This window comes from Protopterus annectens, chromosome 4.part0 (genome assembly GCF_019279795.1).
Source record: "Protopterus annectens isolate FY-2018-M chromosome 4.part0, PAN1.0, whole genome shotgun sequence".
In the NCBI taxonomy this organism is placed as follows: domain Eukaryota; kingdom Metazoa; phylum Chordata; order Ceratodontiformes; family Protopteridae; genus Protopterus; species Protopterus annectens.
The window spans coordinates 380,602,121-380,624,620 of record NC_056733.1 but is presented as its reverse complement, the minus strand read 5'-3'; positions in this window follow the sequence as shown (position 1 = coordinate 380,624,620).

Genomic DNA, 22,500 nt, shown 5'->3' with positions numbered 1-22,500 from the left:
ATAACAGCATGCATAGATATTCCCATTAACCCAGACACCAGATATGGTACAGTTGCATAGCAAACAGAACACATGCATAAATGGACCAGAATGGTAATAAGAACAGCATGCAGGTACGTTGATGTCACCATGCCACCAGTGTTGGAATAATTCAATATAGCACATGCATGGGAACCATTAAAGTATTTATCAAACGACTGGACATTATCAGAGTCATTACATACCAGTTGGGGTGGGTATGTTGATTTTTGTTGTAGATATGGTGAGGGGGAGAGATAGATGTCAATTAACAACTAGTATATTCCTGTAGTCCACATTACTTTCCTAGTCAGTGTTATCTATACCTTACAAGTCTTACTACACTACCCTATAGCCTTAGTGTGGACAGTGATATGGCTGTCATCATCATTACACATGAACCGTTTTACCTGCAGTATACACCTCTTGCCTGGTATACTTGTAGAGGGAATATTTGTTAACACTACCTGTTTCTACACATACTCTCGGATTCTGGGTTGATGTTTTGCACATAGCTATCCAAGACATGCACAGACTCTGGCCATGTGTTGACCACATGCTGGTGTGCTGGGACATATCTGGAATATTGCCCTCTTCCACCTTTAGTGACCTGACACACACATATACTTGCTTTCCTACACAGTTATATTATGTAGCACAGTGTGGGTGACAGTGACCAGTGATACTTTATTATTCAGAGAAACTATACAGTGAACACTACCAGTACAGGTTATAAAGGTCTGTATTTCTCAGCACAGTGTTCGTATCCAACGTACTTGTGGGAGCAATGTTTGTTAGCACTACCTGACTGTTGCCACACAAAGTTCCAGATTACACATTAGTATTATGCACATACATCTCACTCTGTTACTGTACACACTTTGGTCACAGCTTGACAACATGGGAGTGTAGATAGGACGTGCTTGAAATACTACTCTTCTAACAGTTTCGGGGGTTGCTACAGTGACAGGTGTGTTCTCATAGATGTTCGACAATCACTTGCATTCCCTGTTTGCTGGCTAAGTATCTGGGATCATCCCATAGACGTACCAGAGGGACAGTGGGACAGGCAGCAGATATGGGCCCGTATACTGGACATTCTGGCCTCATCTGTACAGTTGTGGGGTATGATCCTGTATGCAGCCTTAGTCCATTCCCAGGATTCAGACCATGGCTGTGTCTGCTGCAACTTAAGCACTGTCCATCACAGTTGTGTCTGCGATATAGTTATTGCTGTATATCTCCTGTCTGCTTTCTGTCTTTATTAATCCCCTGTGCTTTTGCATTCTGACCTTGTATTACAAGACTCTTATACAGATTTCCTAGACAGCTATATGTTGTAGGACACTGTGGGTGACAGTGATGTGTAATACCTCATTATTCAGAACAACTGCATATCATTCTTGTATTTCTGGGCACAGTGTTGGTATCTGACAAACCTGTGGGAGGAATGTTTATTATCACTACCTGAATGTTCCCACACACAGTACCAGATTCCACATTAATATTATGCACATACATCTCACTCTGTTACTGTACACACTCTGATCACAGCTTGACAAGTCAGGGTGTAAATGGGACATACATGGCTTCTTAGTCACATAAGGTGTTGGGGAGTTGCTTGTGTGCCAGCTTTGTTCTCATAGATGTGTGTCATTCAGTTGTATTTCCTGTTTGCTGCCTATACATCTGGAAACATTCCACTGATTTCCCAGGGGGAAAGGTTGGTAGGCAACAGATATGGGCCACTTTAATATACATTCTGGACATATCTGTACAGTTGTGGGGAATGATTCTGTATGCAGTCTACTACCACTGGCAAGATTCGAACCTTGGCTGTGTGTGCTAAAATAAACAACAATTCACACCCCAGTTGCATGTGCTATTCGGTTTTTGTTGTCTGCATTTCCCCTGTTTACTGTCTATGTGTCTCTCAGTTGTACTAAACGGCCTCTGGGGATTACACCTGTCATATACAGGCATTTCTATGCATTCAATTTATGGTGCACGGTGTGGGTAACAGTGCTTAATACAACAGTACTATTACATGACTGCAATTCTACATTACCACATGATACCAGAATATACACATGCAGTCCAGCAGTTAGACCTGTTATGGCAGGCTATTGCACTTTTATTGATATACAAACAATATGAGACTCTCCCTGCCATATTCACTAGTGCATGCAGTACTTGCCTTGAAAAATACAGGTCTTATACTGGCAATGAATTGACTGCTACTTTTAGTTTTATTTCCTATGACAGTAATTGCATGAGTATTACTGACCTGCCTCACATCGCAACATTGCCAGGCAACTGATGTGGGCCTTCTGAATTGCAGCCCGCTCCATGGCAGCAGTGGGGGACATGACAGGGATATTTAGCCATACCTATCCATGATATACCTGAGCTGGCAATTATTACACACATACTAGGGTAATACTTGCACATGACTGGGACATGCCCTCCCGCTCTAGCCTCTTGGAGTCACTCCTCCAAGAGGTCCCCCTTATGCCGCTTCAGGTCGGCATAGTGGTACATGACCTGATCACCAGTTTGGGGTATGCCAGTGGCACTGATGAGGTCATGGGTGAGATGGCCCCAGGCCTCCGCCTTATATTGGGAGCCCTGGTACTAGCCCTGTAGCAGTATCTGGGCATGGTCTTTAACTAGGTGTACATCATGATCTTGGACTCCTGGATGCACCCATGCTGCACCCAAAAGCACACTCCTTCTCCCCTTACTGCCTGTAAGGGGAAGCTACAACCAGTTATGAGATGTATTCCCGCCTCTTGGGGTTAAGTAGGGCAGATTTCCCACACTTTCCATGATTAGCCAGTTTTGAAAAAGCTAAGCTATGGCCAATCCTGCTTACCTAAGGTTGGCATTGTTTAAATGGGTATACCACTGGGCACAATGAGTTAGCTGGTCTACACATCACTTACACCTCCTAAGCTGTCCTGTGCAATGCTTAGCGTTGCTTACATTAGACTTTGCATTATATTTCCTTTTTTGCATTGATTTCTTATTTATTGCATCTTATATATCTGCCTGGAATCCAAAATTAATGTGTACATACACTCTATGGGGTCCTTGTGTTTTATTGGGGACTTCAACACTCTATTACAATTATACCTCTCTTCTGGGCTTACTGCTGTATTCCTGTTCATATATTTATGTTATTTAGTGGGTTATGGAACATATGACTGTATACTGATTCCTTTCACAGATTCAGTTTGTTTTTACTATGGTGAGGACTTGTTTGCTGATACCTCATACTTCTGTACTTCTGTGATGGCTTGGTGGTTAACTACTGTGACTATGGTGTATAGGGTCCTGGGTTCGAGAACTGCATGGTTGTTTATTCTGTTGATGGGCAGAACAAAGGCCATTGGATAGAGAGTGATTAAGGCAGTTTTAAGCAGGTTTGCGCGATGGTAAGCACTGCTAACCTGCCATTACATCTGCTTACAGAGAGTTAGCTTTAGAATTGCTTAGCCAGTGTAGGCATTGCTTACCACTGCACAAATGAGTTTAAGCCCACTTACTAGTGCTTAAATATGCTTACTACTGCTTATTTGTGCTTAAACCTGCTTACTTGTGCCTTATTCATTATGACACTGACACCTCACGTGCATTTACTGTAGTACTCCAGTTCATAAAAATATATTTAGTGGGTGTTGCAACATAAATATTGATCATAACGTGCTTTGCCATGGAAAATGGAATGTGCTGCAGTGGGACGCGAACTGGTAATACCAGCTCGTAAGGCGAATCCTCTGCTCACTACACTATTGCTATGCTACTTCGTATGCATATATCTTCTTTGTTATCCTCTTTAGCCATTTAAGCTGCATTACCCGTAGCTAAGCCATGGGCACACCTGCGCACCTACGGTTAGCTTTAATCGGATTTTTAAAAAATATAAAAGGGTTTCTTCATGTTATTTATATATACTGTTACTGTTGTACACAAGGGGGACTGTTGGTGGGGATATGCGGTAACTTATGAGCGGTACCACTCATTTCATTCCCCTTTCTGCTGTTCTTCATTGCAGGGGCATGTATATTCTGGGAGCTCTGCTCTCAGATATGCCCCTCCCCTGCACTCTTACATGTTCCGTGTAAGCCTAGGAGCTCAGGCAGTGCACCTCATTACTATGCAAGGCGCACTGCCGTCCTGCTCCTAAACAGCCGCCTTCATGCAGGAGTAAGCTAGTCCTGCATGGCAGAATAGTAAATCCGGGGGTTGATTTGGGTCAAGTAATAAGTGAAGTGTGATAGAATCAAACCCAGAAATGCAATATGATGCTAATCAACAACTTTTAGCACTGGCAGTCTGTGCTCTGCTTCCGGGTCACTTAATGAGTTGGAAGTGATTCGTGGCTTGGAAAGGCAAATAAAGCAGGTGTAAGAAATCAAATGAGCTGCCAGAAGTGAAACCTATTTCCTCTGTGGCCCTGTTTTCATGTATTACATTTCTTAGAGTGCAGTAAAGGGTGCAAAACTATATTAATCCAGTCATGAAAGGAACACCTAACTTAGAATCTGTATAATGTTATATGTTATCACACAATCAAAAATGTAGATGTTTGTGTCTGCAAGATTGCTACAAGGTCAGGAGGAATCTTATTAGCCCTGTAAGAAGTCAGCATATTTAGCCTACATGATCAATAGTAAATATGTTATTTGCGTGTTCTTGTTCTGGGAATCAGATTTCTCAATATCAGCAATATTGAATAATGGGTGCTGTGCTACAGAGTATAATAATTTTATTAGAATTAATTTGCTCAAATGTTGCCTGCCTTAAAGCTAAACCATCATCTCTTCTACCCACATATGTCTGTGCAGACAAATAATCCTGACAACATTGCTGAGAAGTCGTTTCAAGATGGAGGATTAGATTGGATATGGATTTTGCCTATGTCATAGTCATTATTTACAGGACTTTATGGGCAGTTTGAAATATCAGCTCTTCAAACACTTGTCAACAGGAGTTACAGCAGGAAGAATGTTCCTATAAGATCTGAAGATAACAGGTTTTAGTGGTAAACTGGGAACCACGTAACTAAGTGCTCTTGACATCTGAGGTTAAGGGTCATGGGCAGCCCAGTCAAACAGAAACATTTAACCTTCGGAGATAATAAACACAAGTCCTCCATTCAGGGAATAAATGTCACCTAAGTATGCTGGCTGTTTTTCACTGAGCTAAGACAGAAAGAATCAACTACCAAATATTTCCCTGCTCAGACAAGATATGAAAAAATGCATAGAATACACACATATATATATATATATATATATATATATATATATATATATATATATATATATATATATATATATTAGTATAATATGAAATATGGAAGTGTGTGCGCGTTCATGTGTCCATGTGTGTGTGCTTGTCGGTGGTGATGAAACAGCTATGAAGTATAAATTGCTAGCTAAGGAGACATACTGGTAGATTACTGTTTATATCCATTACACCATTTTCTTCACATTGTATACTGTATGTCCTGCACTCAGTGAGATACAATGAATTTAAAAAGGAAGCAGAGCTCTTATAAACAGACTCATTATTATTCAGTAACTATCTTGGTATGTCAGACTTTCATTCAAACTTACTGCAGTTGGTTGAAAAGTCTGTTTTGAGCACCATATTTCCAGTAAATAACGATGACACAGAACAGTGTGCGACAACTCTATAGTATTTCAGTGATCAGACCATTAACTGCCCTTTTGCTTTTGTTTTTCTTTGTGCGAAATCTGCAACAAGAATTCTGAAAACATTGTATAAGGGCTGACCATTATCATAAAAATACATTCTCAACAATGGTAAAGAAACTAAGTAAGTGCTAAATTTATTATATGGACTGTTGATTTAGTGCTTTATTTATAATCACGGTTTATTTCAGAGTCATACCCTTACATATAGATTATGTCCAGAAAAAAAATCCCTGAATAAAAGACAAATAAGGAACACACTCCCCAGGATTTAGCAAGCTCTGCACGGCATTCAGGAATAGTGCAGGAGCTGCTGGAGGCAATATGGTCACCGTGCGATCCAAGGATAAGCTCCTGGGATGTGCACGAGCGCTCCTGCACTATTCCTGCATGGACACAGCTCCTGTATGCAAATTACCCCATTTGCAGGTGAAAACCATGCAAATGATGTGAATCTGTGATCCAAGAAGCTGGCAGCCAGCCGTGCAGGACTAGTGCAGGCTGAAGAAATGTAATCGGTTAGTAACCGAGTACATTTCTGCAAACTACAAAACGGAGTCATGACAGCTCCAAATAAAGGGTGTATATAATGTGGAAAGCATGCCAATGGCCAAATATATGGCCACTGGCATGGAAAGCAGTTGCAAAAAATAAATAAATAACTTTGATTTTTTTTAGCGGATTTCGGCTGTTTAAGCGTATGGAAGCCATGAGCAAATGGGATCGGGCCGAAAATAAAAAAAAAAACTTCAAATAAGCATTCTATCCAAAATCACAATTTTGCCATTATACTCAATGGCAGGCAGAAGACAACATGGCCAGTGAATAGTGGTTGCTCAGTTTCAGACTTGTAACTAGGCATTAGCAGGCAATCCTATGCAAATGAGGCAAATGATACTGAATCCCAGATCCCCCTCATGGCTAGCCTGCACCCAACCGTGTTGGTGCAGGAAGACCATGGTGCAAGCCTAAGAGCTAGCTGACATCATAGAGGGGTGTGTCAGGCATACTGTAAGCTTATTGGTGCCCTGTGGCTTGGGTTTGCCCTTAGCTTAGCAGAGCTAAACAAGGGGGTGTGTCTGAAGCTGCCAGGCACACTTTACATTGCCTAAGTGGCTGTGCATGCCGTGCACTGTGTTTTAAAGGAAAAAAAAGAAAAGTAAACTAGGAAATAGCAGCTCTGTGCACATCTGAGCACTGTGTTTGCATGGCGTGCCCCTGGGCATAAACAGAAAGGCAATGGGAAGGGAAAACAGCAGTAGGAAGTTAATCAAGGAGAGCTAGCATAGCTGGCAGGTGAAATGTATCATAATCAGCCAATTACACAGGCAGCAGTCCATCCCAGCACACCACTATAAACTATGCAAACACCTTTCCCTCTGGTTTTTCCCACAAACTCTACACCACTGGTGTACACAAGTGGGGAAATTTTACCAAACAAAAGCAACAAAATTATATGGGCTGCAGCAGCAATCATAAATCAACATGTGGAGGAGGCTGAGGGTGGTGAGGATGAGAATGCTGATGACCAACCCACAGTGAGGAAAAGGAAAAGACTGTACAGACCCAGGGTAACCTACCAGGGGCTACATGAGCTGGAGATAGTGGAGAGCTATAGGGTGGACAGGGACCTCCTACAGCAAATTGTTGAGCTGTGCGGGCCACACCTCACACACAGAACCAACAGAGGGGAACCCATCCCAGTGGATACCAAGGTATGTGTAGGTGTAAGAATACTAGCCACAGGTACCTTCCAAAGGCCAAATGGGGATATCATGGGGATCCCACAGGCATGAGCATCCAGGGTACTCCACCAGTTTCTGGATGCCATGTCAGCACATGCCGGTGAGCATATATATTTCCACAACAGCCGTGAGGTATTGATCAGCAATATGCATCTCTTCCACCAAATAGAATACCCTGAGGTAGAGGGTGCTATAGACTGCATGCACATATGCATCAAATTACCACCTGGTGAGCAGGGTAGGGTCTACATCACCCGCAAGGGCTTCTCCTCCACCAACAGCCAGGTCATGTGCGATGCCCAGGGCATTATAATGAATGTGTGTGCTGGCTGACCTGGAAGCTATCATGACTCCCACATCTGGCATATGACACAGCTGTACCAGAGATTTGCCAATGGGGACATCCCTTACACCCATCTAGTGGGGGATGCTGGTTATGATCTGGAGCTGTGGCTGATGACACCCATCAGAAATGCACACACACCCGAACAAGAACTCCATAATCTGGCACATGCACAGAAGAGAATCATAATAGAGTGTGTGTTTGGGATGCTCAAGTCACAGTTCCAGTGCCTGGACACATCTGGTGGAGCCTTGCAGTACTCACCAGCTACATGTACCCAAATTGTCATTGTATGTGCCATGCTACACAATATGATCCGATGGAAACAGCTGCAGCAGGAACAGCACAGGGTAGGGCCACACAGCCCCCTATCATTGATAAGCCCTGCACAGGCACAGAGTGACTCGGAGGTGGAACAACCTGAGCCTGCCCCAGTAGGCAGAAGGAGGAGTGCCCAGTGTGCCCAGACTGTGGCAAAGAGCCAACGCATAGCACATACACTGACACGGTAGGAACCCAGGGAATGACACCTCTCTCTGACTCGCTCATACAGTAAAAGGGATGACAAACATGACACTACTTGTACTTAACCATGTATAGGGAGTGTACTATGTGCATCCACCATAGTCAGCCCTCCAGCACCACCCTCAATACTGGCACAGTCGCAAGGTAAGTCACTCTCCCTATCAGTTGCCGAATGGAGTAGTATGATTTGTTACTTGTATCTATAGTATGGATGTGAGCATGCAAGGGAATTGGGTGGCTGAATGGGATGCCAGCAGATAGTAGACACCTATAGTGGCAGCATGAGATATGTAACAAATACTGGTGTCACCATAGTAGCCAGTACTAGACAAGGTAACAAAACTCACTGGAGGAAATGTGGTGGGCCACATGTGTGTCCGTAGGACACACACATGCCAGTCAGGGAGGCTCACATACCCAACAGCAGTCTCAGCCAGCAGGACAGGCATAGACAAACACAAACAAAGACTGTACTAAGGCCTCTGATTGATGGCTATGTAGAACATCCCCCCTTCAGATCTACTCAGACAGACTACAACAGGTCAGGCAGTGGGATGTTAGTTCTGAAGGGTAAGAACTCGGAAACTGAAATGTAGGTCAATCAAACCTAAGACCTATAGTACACTGATATGCCTTTAGTCAGCATGATAGGTCAGAATACAGAATGAAATGGAGTACCTGAAGTACCAGTACAGTCATAGTAAATGTGTACAAGTGCCAGGTGTGCCCCCCAATCCTATGTAGAAATGTAGTAACATGTATGTGTAGGTATAATAACAGTGGAGCACAGATTACCTGAGCTGGCCAAAGTAGCAAGATAGATTGTAGCATGTGTACAATATGCAGGGCTGCATGTGTTAGGTTGGTGTGTGTTGCATATTGTGTGAGTGGGGTCAGTATGTAGGCATGGTGAGGTTTGTCCTGGTGGCCATTGGCCAGTACTGCGGATGACAGGGTCAAGTTCTCACAACTGCAGTGCTAAAAACAATGCGTCCCAGCAAAACACATTCCAGCAGTAAGCCATAGTAAATGTTTGGAAGTAATATGTGCCACCATCTGAAAGATGGACATGGCATAAATGTGGGCCCAGACATACAAACAGTGCACAGGGGGAAGTACCCCAGATAGGCAATGTATAATATGTTACTGTCAAATGGACACACCTTTGGAGTTGTACATACAAGTTAGCAGCACATTAGTTGGGCTTGTAGTAGGGAATACCAATGTTGTCTGGTCAAACACTGGCAGACCACAAAGGTCACAGGTATGAAGTATTGAGAAACAGCTGATGTCCCTGCACAAGCCAGCATAAGTGGAATGCCCCATGCGTATCTGTGAGTCAGATGCAAGTAGTGTCAATAGCACACATGCACCCAGCTCACCCCACCATCACCCACAGTTAACTCTCTGGTCTCATCCTTGCTGTTGGGAATGAGTACAATATGACCCCCACCTCTGTATGGCAATAGCCAAAGACTGCAGCATGAAGAACAGATGAACAGGTGTCCCATGCAAGTGTGTCCCCAGCTGTAAGCAGCACCCTGCCAGCATCCACACCACTAGATCAATAATGACAGAAAGTATTAGAATTAACACCTTGCACACCTACCTTGTCACCCCAGGGGAATATAGTGTCTTGCAGTCTGGGACTGTAGAAGTGACATAATGCAATGGCCTGCTACAACTGGCCTGCATCACTACCAAATGGCCTACGGTCCTTTGCTTAAGACCTGTGTTTCACCTGTACTGCCAATGTATGTTATGCCATGGACTCCCAAATAACAACATACAGTCCACAGAATCCAAATGCAAGGCCATGTGGAAAAATCCCAGTAACATGTCCACCATGTCCTATTGCATGAACTGTGGACCAACACCGAATTACTGCTGGGATGAGGTGATAACTATAGGGAACTTATCAGATAACATTTGCATAATGTTTGGAAGAGGATAGAATAATAGGGGGGTAGGAGCATGGGCGGCATGGAGTGCTTGAAATCTGACACTCAGACATGTGCACATACTATCCCTGCCTGGAAACACAGGAATGGGTGGCTACAAGCCTGGCCATAAACCACAATATGAATGGGGTAATGTCCAGAAGTATGACCCCTGCCTCTGGGTAACCTGTGTGAATCTGTACAGCTGTGAGGTATGGCCACAGCAGGATATGGCCATACTGTCATGTCAATGGATGTACAAGCATAGGATCCTCAGCCACCACTGTACCAAGGTGCTGAACCATTTACACAGACCCAGCAGTAAGTGTCTGCAGCTTCCCCTCCAGAATGGCATGATTGTGCAAGAATATGTAAGCTGCAGACCACAATACTGGAGACAGCTGCATTCACCCTGTGTTCCCCAGGACATTACTGCAAGCAAATATGTATACCTGACAGTACTTGATGACATACAAATCACAGTGTAAAACAGTACATATGTCTGAATATCTCTGCTAACACCAAGACCATGTATCAGAAGCAGCACAGACACAATTACCTACAGTAAACCACTATCCTTTGTCCATTTTGACCCCATATTGTCAACTGATCCACAGATATCCTGCAGAAACAGGTTTCTAGCTGTAGGTGTAGAACACAAAAGCCTGCACTAGAGTACAACCTACCTGAAATGGATTCACACATTCAATACAGAAGGTCATACTGGGCATGCTCCCACACTTACAGAAATGAAGCCCATATCTGGCAACAACAGTGGACTATACATATCTGACAGCCACAGATGTTTGTGCACACACTCCTCATTTCACACCAGTCATGCTTTGCTCAAACATTGGATAGGAATACATACATATATCCAAGGACAACACACTATAATAGGCCAAAATTACACATGCATAGATGTGTGGAAGAGAGTGACAGACAGTGACAAAGAGCCTCCCATCATGAGGCCTGTCCCACCGCACACATCCAATTGGCTAAAACCACATGATGTGCAAATGTCAAGCACTGTAGACATTTGCCTCTGGTATCCCTCAGCACTATAGTGTCTGTGGTGTTTGTGCTGTGTAACATGACTGTACAAGACAGCAGTCATCTACCTATGGAATATAAACATTTGTGTGCCTGAGTGTTGTGTGTCTGCTACTAGATGAATCGGTTATGGCCCATGCACACACACTGCACTCCTCATTGCCCTACTTTGGCAAGCCTGCTGATGTCATCACCTTGAAATACACCTTTGGGGAAAGAGTAGCCCTATAAGCTCCATGGAGCGTGCTGTAACTGTGTAATGCTATAGTGTGATGTACTAGTTAGGTAGGAGTTCTAATCTCAGACATGGCAATTGTGTGTATGTGTTTGTCTGCCTGTGTAGGGATCAATGCTTTTGAGGCCATTCACACTCACTACAATTTCAAATGCCCTACTTTGGCAGGGCTGCTGATATCATTCACTTTGAAATACCCCTTTGGGAAAGAATTAGCCCAGTAATCACTGAGATGCATCCTATAACTACGTAATGCTGTAGTATGATGTACTAGTTAGGTAGGAGTTCTATTCCCAGACATGACAACTGTAGAACTTTGTGTGTGTGTGTGTGTGTTTATCTATGTAGGGACCAATGCTTTTGAGGCAATTCACAGTCACTACAACTTCCATTGCCCTACTTTGGCAAGCCTGCTGATGTCATTCACTTTGAAATATACCTTTGGGGAGGGAGTATCCCAGTAAGCACCATGGCACATGCTATAACTGAAATGCTGTAAGGTGATATATTAGTTAGGTAGGAGTTCTATTCCCAGACATGGCAACTGTGTGTGTGTGTGTGTGTGTGTGTGTGTGTGTGTGTGTGTGTGTGTGTGTGTGTGTGTGTATGGATCAATGTTTTTGTGGCCATTCACAGTCACTAGGCACACCTAAAAATGGAGAACATCGATATCTGTGCAGTAACAGAGACCTGATCCAAGGCTCCAGAGAGCACCCCTGCAATACCAAGTACAGCTCTCACCACACAGCTACAGTTATCCCAGTCCACAAGGGGGGATCCACCTTGAATCCTGGGAACTACAGCCCCAGCAGTATGACATGCCTAATCTGCAAGACCATGGAATGTATTATCATGGAAATTAAAACAAAGACACTGGCAACCTGCAAACACTGGACCCCAACCAGGTTGGGTTTGTGAAGGGCAAATCATGTTGCCTCCAGAGAGCATCCCTGCAATACCAGGTACATCTCTCACCACATCTGTCGGCCACCAAACCAGGACCAAAATGATAAAGGTGAAGAAGTGTCCATAATCACCAAGGATATTCACACCGCCAGGCTACTTGCCCAACAGAATGTGTCTGAAATACCCCTGGTGCAACGAACACAAGGTCAGACTGTAATCCAAATTGTATAGCTTGCTACAGATCCCCCACCATTCCCCATGATTCCCACTACAGCTTTTGAAACATACTGGGAAATATTATGATACAAACACCCTAATACTGGGTGACTTACACTACCCTGCCATTAACTGGGAAAATATTTGTGTACCAACACATGTGCCCAACGGATCTTGGAAGTCATAATTCCCAATGCCCTAGATCAAGTAACCCATAGTCCCACCAGGGGCTCAAATATCCTAGACCTGGTCATTGCCAACATGGGTAATCAACTCTCCACACCTATGTGCACCCTATCAGTGGTCAGGTCTGCCCATGAGCTAATTACCCTCAACATCAACATCCCTCCCCCACACCCCAGTAAGGAAACCTCTGTAACACACATCTCCAAAGCCAACATCATGCTACACATGTCAGATGTGACTAACATCATGACACCCATGCAGATGGAAACTGAAAGGATGACTGCTGACTCCTTCATGAAGGCACTGTATGAGCCCATCCACTCATGCATGAATTGTGCCATCCAATATAGAATAAAGACGATCCCCACCAAGAAAAGAAATCCAATGTGGTGGCTCCCTGCCATAAACATACTGTACAATAAAAGGAGGAAAGTGTTATAGAAACGGGAGAATTTCCAGGGTGCAAAATACTCCCTTACCAGCCACAGCAAGAAGCTGAGATCCCTCATAACATCCACCAAAGCTAGTTACGAACATAATATAGCCAAAGATGCCAAAGACAATTCAAGCTGTTCCATAGCTATGTCAGGAATCTAAATGGCAATGCTCAGATCTGCTCTGAGTTACAACAGGATGGTATTAAATATACTGCTCCCAAGGATATTGCCAATATCAAACAACAAACAGTACTGCTGTGTCTCCTGCCCAGTCGCCTTCTCCTGCTCCTGCCTCGAGGTGCCTGCCCCTTACACATAGATGCGAGTGGCCGCATAGTGCTAGATACTGAAACAGGAGGAATCCCTTTGCGGTGCGAACGCACATGCTGGTTCCGGTTCTCAGCCCTATTAATTAACATCCCAAAGAAGAAAGGGTAATAACTATACCCTGTTTTTTTGTTTGGATTTATACCTCTGGTAAACGCTCCTGGGCAGGCAGCATAACAGTACTTAAACAGAGCAAATAGTACTATCCCACCCAAACTGAATCCTTGCCTTTTACTTAAAATCAGGCTATAGAATTAGGTAAAGTGGTCTTTAACGCTCACCTACAGCATAGGATCTCTAAGACCCTGAAAGCTCTTAGTTGGTGTATCCCCGCTCCGCTTCGCCCTCGCTTCGCTCGGGCTTCGCTTCGCTCCCCTCCCTGCCCCCTTATCCCACCCGCCCCCACTATCTCTACTTTTATTTGACTAAAAACCACACCCCTCTTAGCTCTAAGCCAATCGCCCACACCCAATCATCTAACCTATCTCCTCCCACAACTCCATCCAACAGCCTCTATTGCACTACCACTTCCAGGTTCTAAGCACCCTGTTAGATTAATCCTACACTACAAAATGGGTAAAGTAGTGAATCTTGTTATTCCATTTCTATTGCCTCTTTTAATCACTCTTTACTACTTGTCGAGGTACGAAGACCAAAAACTCAAGGGATCCCACTACCCAAAGGACCAAACCTGTAATCTCCTACATCATCTCTCGAAAGAGACCTCTTCTGTTTACTACATAGATACCCTAAGCAAAAAAAGCCTACATCCTACCCAACCATACACAAAGGCAACAACATCTAAACATGGACTAAAGGTACTATATAAGCTCCAAAGACTCCTATACCATTTGAAGAAATGTATCACCAAAGAGGGTGATATACATCCGAACCCAGGCCCATCCACTCATCCTGACTCAGTCTCTTCAATATTAGCCCAAAGATCAGTTAGCTCCCTCCTTATCTTCCATCTTAATCTTAGAAGCCTCAACAACAAGGTTCATAATCTTCATGCCTTGTTAGCCATTCATCTCCCCGACATTATGTGTCTAACAGAAACTTGGCTCAAACCAATCGCAAAGGATGAAGAGATCCTCCCACCTGGGTATAATATTCTCAGGATAGATCGGGGAAAAAAAAGGGGTGGGGGCATAGCTGTCATGTATAAAAGTACCGTTAACATCATCCTGAATCCTATCCAACCACCTAAGGTAGCTAAAGCAGAGTTAATTGCCCTAAAAATATGCTTAAATAACCAAAAAAGTATTAATCTTATTGTAGTTTACATTCAGCCAGGGAATAATTTAGAAACTATGGAGATAATATTAAATTGGATAGCCTCAAATTACCCTCAGGAGACCATTGTACTAGGGGATGTTAATATTGACTGGGCCCAATGCTCCGCACAGACCAACCCCATGTCCATTAATCTACATGGCTTCTCCCAAAATATTGTCTCCCCTACAAGAATAGGAACTGCTCTCCAAAAAGAAAGTATAATTGATTGGATTCTTACTAATAAAGAAGCACACAAATATACTACTGGGACCCTCCCGAATGATCTGAGTGACCACCATGTCACCTACATAATAAAAAACAAATTCACCAGCATAAACCCCCCTTTATATAGACTTGTCAGAAATAAGAAGAAATTTGTTCCAGCACTATTCCTAACTGAACTTAGATCCTGTAACTGGTCCAAGCTAAAACCCTGCCCTTGATGAGAGTGTGACATTTTTACTGACACATTCCTCAACATTCTTGACTCCCACGCACCTAACAGACGATCCATCAAGACTCGGATAGCACCATGGCTAACTAGTGAAACCAAATCCAAAATCAAACTTAGAGATCAGGCCTGGGACAAATGGCGAACTACTAAGGCACCTCAAGATCGCATTAAATTCCAGCAACTTAGAAATGCAACAAAAAAAGACTCCACCCTAGATAAAAAGAACTATTTCTGTCACCTCCAAGATAAGCACCAGAACAATCCAAAGAAGTTTTGGGCAGGCTTAAACAACCTCCTCCACTCAGGGAAAGCGTCTACTCCCACCCCAGAAACACTTACTGGAAAAAACCCAGAAGAGGTCGCCAATACTTTTAACTCCTTTTTCACTGAGACCATTCAGACCCTGGCTAATCAACTTCCCCATCCTTCCTCCCCCCCAACTAAGGTTAATGATGAATCTCTACCCTTCTTTACTCTCCAGCCAGCTTCCACCTCCTATATTAGATCACTACTGAAGAAACTTAAACCAACCACCCTGTCGGACCGACTCCCAGCTGAATACCTACAAATAGCAGCAGATGTCATAGCATATCCCATCTCAATTCTAATTAACCGAACTATAACTGAGGCCACTATCCCCTCCATTTGGAAAGTAGCCCATGTCATCCCACTTCATAAGGGTGGCTCCTCTACTGACCCATCAAACTATAGACCTATAGCAATACTGTCGCCAATAGCCAAAATCTTGGAAAGATGTGTTCATAAACAACTCCTTAACCATCTCACCCTAAATAATCTACTGTCCAAATCTCAGCATGGTTTCAGACCCCACCATAGTACGACCACCGCCCTCCTCTCTTTTACCGACTCAATCAATAAAAACCGCAATAACAAAAAAATTTCCTCAGCCCTCTTCCTTGACTTGTCAAAAGCCTTTGACATGGTCAATCACCAACTACTGCTCCACACTCTTGAAACCTTATACCTTGATTATCCGGCCCTTAACTGGTTCAAAGCTTACCTCTCTGGAAGACAACAGTACGATGGGAAAATAAGCTCTCTCAACTGTTGCCGAATACCATAGGGGTCCCCCAAGGCTCCATACTTGGTCCTCTTCTCTTCTCTGTATTCATAAATGACCTTTACTCAGTCATCCCTAAGGCCACCTGCATCCAATATGCAGATGACTCCACATTGATTTGCTCGGATATCTCCCTCCCTGACCTACAAGTAACAACCCAAAACTGTTTTACTATAGTTGAAAAGTGGCTCTCGGAACGGAAACTCATTCTAAATCCAAAAAAAACCAAGTTACTAGTATTTTTTCCCACCTCAGTTAGTCCATCAGTCCAACTTACACCCCAATCCAATAATAGTCCCTTCCTTGTTCAATCTATTAATGGTACCATGATTGAGCCTATTACCAACACTAGACTATTAGGAGTCACTATTGATAGTAGGCTTAGATTTGATATGCATATCAGTCAAACCATAAAGACTGTAAATAAGAAACTTGGATCCTTGTATAGAATTAAAAACTTTCTAACCCCCACTGCCAAACTAACTATCTCTCGCACGCATTTACTTTCCACTTTATTGTATGCCTCTCCTGTGCTTTCATTCCTTAACAATAGTGAGATCAATAAACTCTCTGCTGCCTACAATCACATCGCCAGATTTGTAGTAGGAGGTCCTTACAGAACTCATCACTGCATTAACCTAAGGAAACTTGACTGGCTAGAACTACCCAATCTTCTCAAACTAAACCAACTCACTGAAGCGTTTAAAATTATTAAGCAACGGATAAAACCCTCCTTGCATAATCTTCTGATTCCATACTCTAATCTAAGCTGTCTTCGCTCCTCACATAGAGTCCTGGTCCAAACCATCAAATCCAACAACTCTGCTGGAGAAGTCCTTTTTGCCAACTCTATAGGAAAAGTCTGGAATTCCCTCCCCAATAACTTAAGACTTACCACATCCCAATGTCTATTCAAAAATAATCTTAAACAATTTTTTTAAAAAACATTGGCTGTGCCCATGTAATAACCCAGACTAGTTCTCTCTGACACTCAACTAGTAGCATTCTCCACTTGTTTTGCTAGGTGTTTTTTTCTTTTTCTTAGTCTAAAGAATTTGTAAACTCACACCCACTAAATTCCACCTCCACTGGTACTTATGAAGTCAAGCTCCCCATTGCCTGACTTGACTCTACAAAGGATGGGTAATAGTAACCTAGAATATCAACTACACTGTATTTTGAATCTGTTATCTATTCACATGGTAGCCAAGTGTATCTAAAACAATTGTGAAGTATTTTTGTGTATCTCTAATTTTGCTTATGTGTATCTCTAATTTTATTTATTTGCATTAGGTAGCATATTTATCTGCATGTAAATGAAAGTGTAACTTTTTCCTCTGTGGAGCTTTTCTCCCTGGGCCTCCGCTGAAAATGGACATGTATCCAGTCAGACCATCCCGGTCAACAAATGTAAAATAAATAAATAAATAAAATAAATATCCTGGCAGAGTGATTCAGTGCCAACTGCACCCCCCTCCCACCCGCCGAAAGGGCCCATCTCAACATGGAAAGATTGCCAGATTCTGGTAATAAGAGCCACATAGGTAAAAACCACACTCTGCAGAGCTAAGACAACAGCAGCCATGGGACCACTCAACATCCCAGGCTGTGTACTACATGAGCTACAAAATGAACTGGCACCTCACCTACGTGCCATGTCAAATCATAGCCACACCTCAAGCTTTGTGCCCACTGTGTGGTGCACAGCTACAGTTATCCCAGTCCCCAAGGGGGGATCCACCTTGGATCCTGGGAACTACAGCCCCAGTAGTATGACATGCCTGATCTGCAAGACCATGGAATGTATTATCATGGAAATTAAAACAAAGACACTGGCAACCTGCAAACACTGGACCCCAACCAGGTTGGTTTTGTGAAGGGCCGATCATGTCACTTCAACCTGATTGACAACTGTAAATCCATCTCCAGAGCTGTGGACGAGGGTAAGATGGTTCACACAGCCTATCCGAACCTCGCCAAAACCTTTGACATCATTCCCTAGTCTGGAATCATAGATAAATGTATCAAGCTGGCCATTAATCCATATATCACCCGATGGGCTGCCAACTGCTGTACTGACAGAACACACACTGTAAATGTAGGTAACACCAACCCCAGCCCCAGACAAGTGACAGTTGGTGTACCTTAGGGTTCAGTCCTGGCACCGCCCTCATTTGGCTTCTACTGCTCTGAAGTACGGTCCAACAGTAAGGGACTCTGGCAAACAAAGGTCGCAGATGACTGCGCACTGGGAGCCAATACTGAACCCCCACATGATGTGGATATTCTACAGAAGGGCCTTAAAGAAAGACATGCTTGGTGCCTGAGCCATGGCCTCAAGATCAATGCCAAGAAATTTATAGTTATCCCCTTTGGGAAGGGACATGTGCCTGTGAAGTACCACATAGGTGGCGGTACACTAAGCACCTAAATTGTGATAAGAGACTTAGGGACACCGGTGGACAGTGGTCTCACCTTTGATAACAACATTGCCACAGCAGTCTAGAAATCCACCTATGTGGCACACCTCACCACTAAGGGCTTTACATCCAGGAAAAAGGAGGCCATTGTCCCACTGTAGTCATCTCTCAGTAGACCCAGTGCAGACTACAATGACCTGTTATGTATGTACCTCACAAGACATCTGCAACAATTAGAAAAGCTGTAGACATACCTCACTAAAAGAATCACAGGCCTAAACCAGATGCCCTACACTGACCATCTGTAATCATCCAACTATACTCTGTCCACATATTGTGTTCTCAGAGGCGATGTCTGCTTAACATACCATGCAATGTCAAACCCACAGCTGTTGAACATGCTACACTTAAAGAATACCAAACCCCACAGCCACATGCTCCAGGGATCCAAATCTTGTCATCACAATGAACAATACATGCTGGAGGGATGTGTTCCTGAACCAGAGACTCCCCAGACTCTGGAATATACTACCCATACATGTCAAGCAGAGTGCCTTTTTGGTCCTCTTTAAAAGGAACCTGAATGATTGGATGGGAGATAGGAAATTGACCAGGGATCATGTCAGCTGCTCTGCTAGACAGGGGTCCAAGGAAGTAAACATTGTGGGAAGACATAGCCAGGGAATTGTCATGTCTAGGCATGTATAGGCCCTAGGGCCGATAGCCTAGTACCAACCTATGAAGCTATGAACTACACTTTCCATTGCCCAACCTTGGCAAGGTTGCTGATGTCATTCACTTTGAAATACACCTTTGGGGAAGAGCTAGCCTCATAAGCTCCATGGCGTGTTCTATAACTTCGTAATGCTGTAGTGTAATGTACTAATTAGGTAGGAGCTCTAATCACAGACATGGTAAGTGTAAACGTTTTTATGTTTGTTGGTCTGTGTAGGGATCACTGCTTTTCAGGCCATTCAGAGTCACTGCAACTTCCATTGCCTACTTTGGCAAGCCTGCTGATGTCATTCACTTTGAAATACACCTTTGGAGAAGAAGTAGCCCAGTCATCTTTTTGGGATGTGCTATGACTGCGTAATACTGTAGTGTGATGTACTAATTAGGTAGGAATTCTAATCCCAGACATGGCAACTGTGAGACTTGGTGTGTGTGTGTTTGTCATGTGTCCTGTGTGGAGGTAGCTGTGAGTGTGTAACAACAGGACTCATTGTGGAGTGGGTTTTACAAATTTCTTCTATGGTGGGCCTATTATATGTCACAATGTCCACTTTACAAGGTTAACAGATGTCAAACAGCAGAGAGGCTGGGGTAGACAATCCATACCCCTACATGTGACATCGGGGCTTGGAGAACAATATAGGCAATCCTTGTATTACCCAGAGAACACTCTCCACCCATGTCTCATACACAAACACACTCAGTTAGGCAACAACTTCTATGTTGGTAGTTCCCTGCATATTGCCCACAGATAGTAACCATGGTGGGATTGCAGTGGACTACAGAGGACATGGCACCCTGTCCCATCCCATTGCATAGCGTACTCCTTCACTATGTTCCCCACTGGGCACCTGCAACAACTGTAGAGCCAGCAAATGTAACCCACAAAGGACATACCATGCCTTATACACATGCCCTGAATGGACAGATGCCACTGACACAAGGAAATACCTGTATCATGCTGTCAATGTAGGTGCAGGGTCAACCTGGTGTCCATTGTCAGTTCTCGCCACATGAGGTCAGGAATGGCACATTTGATGATAACAATCTGTCTACACAACATGCATGAGACACCCAAGATACACTTTCACATGTCACAGAACATGCATGTGGGACGTGTGCACATCCCAGACACTGTCCATGTCATAGAATATAGAACACATACATGGCAAGCATTGCACAACACTGGCCACCCACAATAGTAACTCAGATGACTGGATTGTGAATATAATACCCACCTGTGTGGGCCAATCCAGACACTACACCCCTGAGCCACACTGCAGATCATTGTCATGTGGCCCTGATGCCAAGGTATACACTTTACCTAGCCTTGTACAGCCTTTTGGCACAGGCAACCACTACACACCTGTGAAGCAATGCACCCATGCATGCCAGTACTGGTAAACGTGTGTGTGTGTGTGTGTGTGTGTGTGTGTGTGTGTGTGTGTGTGTGTGGAGTATAATGATGTGGATGCCATTCACACTCACTACACCTCCTATTGGCCTACTGAAGAATACCTTCTGATGTCAGACACCTTGACATACCCTTTGCCCATTATCATTCTGATAACCCCTGTGGTGCATGTGATACCTGCGTATTACTGTATTGTGGCACACTAGCTAGTTAGGAAGTCTAATTCTGACCCTGACAACTGTGATAATGTGTGTGAATCCTTGAGAGAGTGTGGCTGTGTCGACTTTGACACCTGTTCATGTGGACAGGCACATGTAATACACCTAATGTATCCCTCCTTTATCACTGTTGTTGATGCCACTCACCATCGACTATACCTTTGGACAGCTCCCGACCATGTAATCTCTGTGGTGCATGCAATAACTGCATAGGCATGGGATAGCAATACATAGTCAGGCAGGGGTTTGAAACCCCATACTGGTAAGTGTGTGACACAAACATGCTTAGGTTTTACTCTCCCACCTTCTCCCTGTCTTACTTTGTCTCTGTCTGTCTCTCTCACTCCCTCTCTGGTGGATGTGAAGAAGTACACCTGCTTTGCTTAGGCAGCAGCTTTTGTTTTGTAACTGATTGCATGTGGAACAGCTGTGGTAACATTCCCATAGCCATTTGCATGGAATCACACTCCTATAACAAGGAACATCATGTGGGTGTTGGCCCTTTTCATTCACTGTGAGCTGGACTTCATGTCGGTGTTTGGCAAATAGCATCACAGATGGTAGTGGGCTATACCTCTAACAACATACACCGTGGAGACATACCAACAAACAGGAGGGGGATGTTCCAGACATGACTAAAGAACGTAAGTGTTCCTCTTCTGCATTTGGAGCAATGTTGGTTTACTAGGGATTGTGTGGATATGGCTGGTCTACATGATTTAATACCTGTCATGACAATGTTATGTGTTTGAGGAAACTCCCACCTGTAGGGTTATCTGCAGACTGGCCAGTGCTTGGAGTCTTATGTTTCTTGTGTTACTCACAGATCACCTATCTTAGAATTGCAAAAGCATAGTCTGAGGATTGCAGTCAGTTCACTGTGACAGCCATGAGAGTTACTGACTTCATATCTCTCATAGGACATATGTCACAACAAACCCTGTTACAACAGTAAATATATGAGGTTATCACAGCAACATGCCAATTGTGCCTCCAGCCACAAGTCTGTCAACCTTTGTACATATGTCATGCAGTAAAGAGGGGCATATGTTCTGTTCACCATTATTTATTGACATCATACCTGATAACAACCCAGTCAGATATCAGAGTGCTAGACATGTTATGTATAGTAAGGGTTATATTTGAGGACATAACTTGGGCATTCTGTGGTTGTGTGTACATTAGTGAGGTCTGTGTACTTATGGTGATTGTCAACAGTATGTGTATTGTGAATACATAGCTTGGC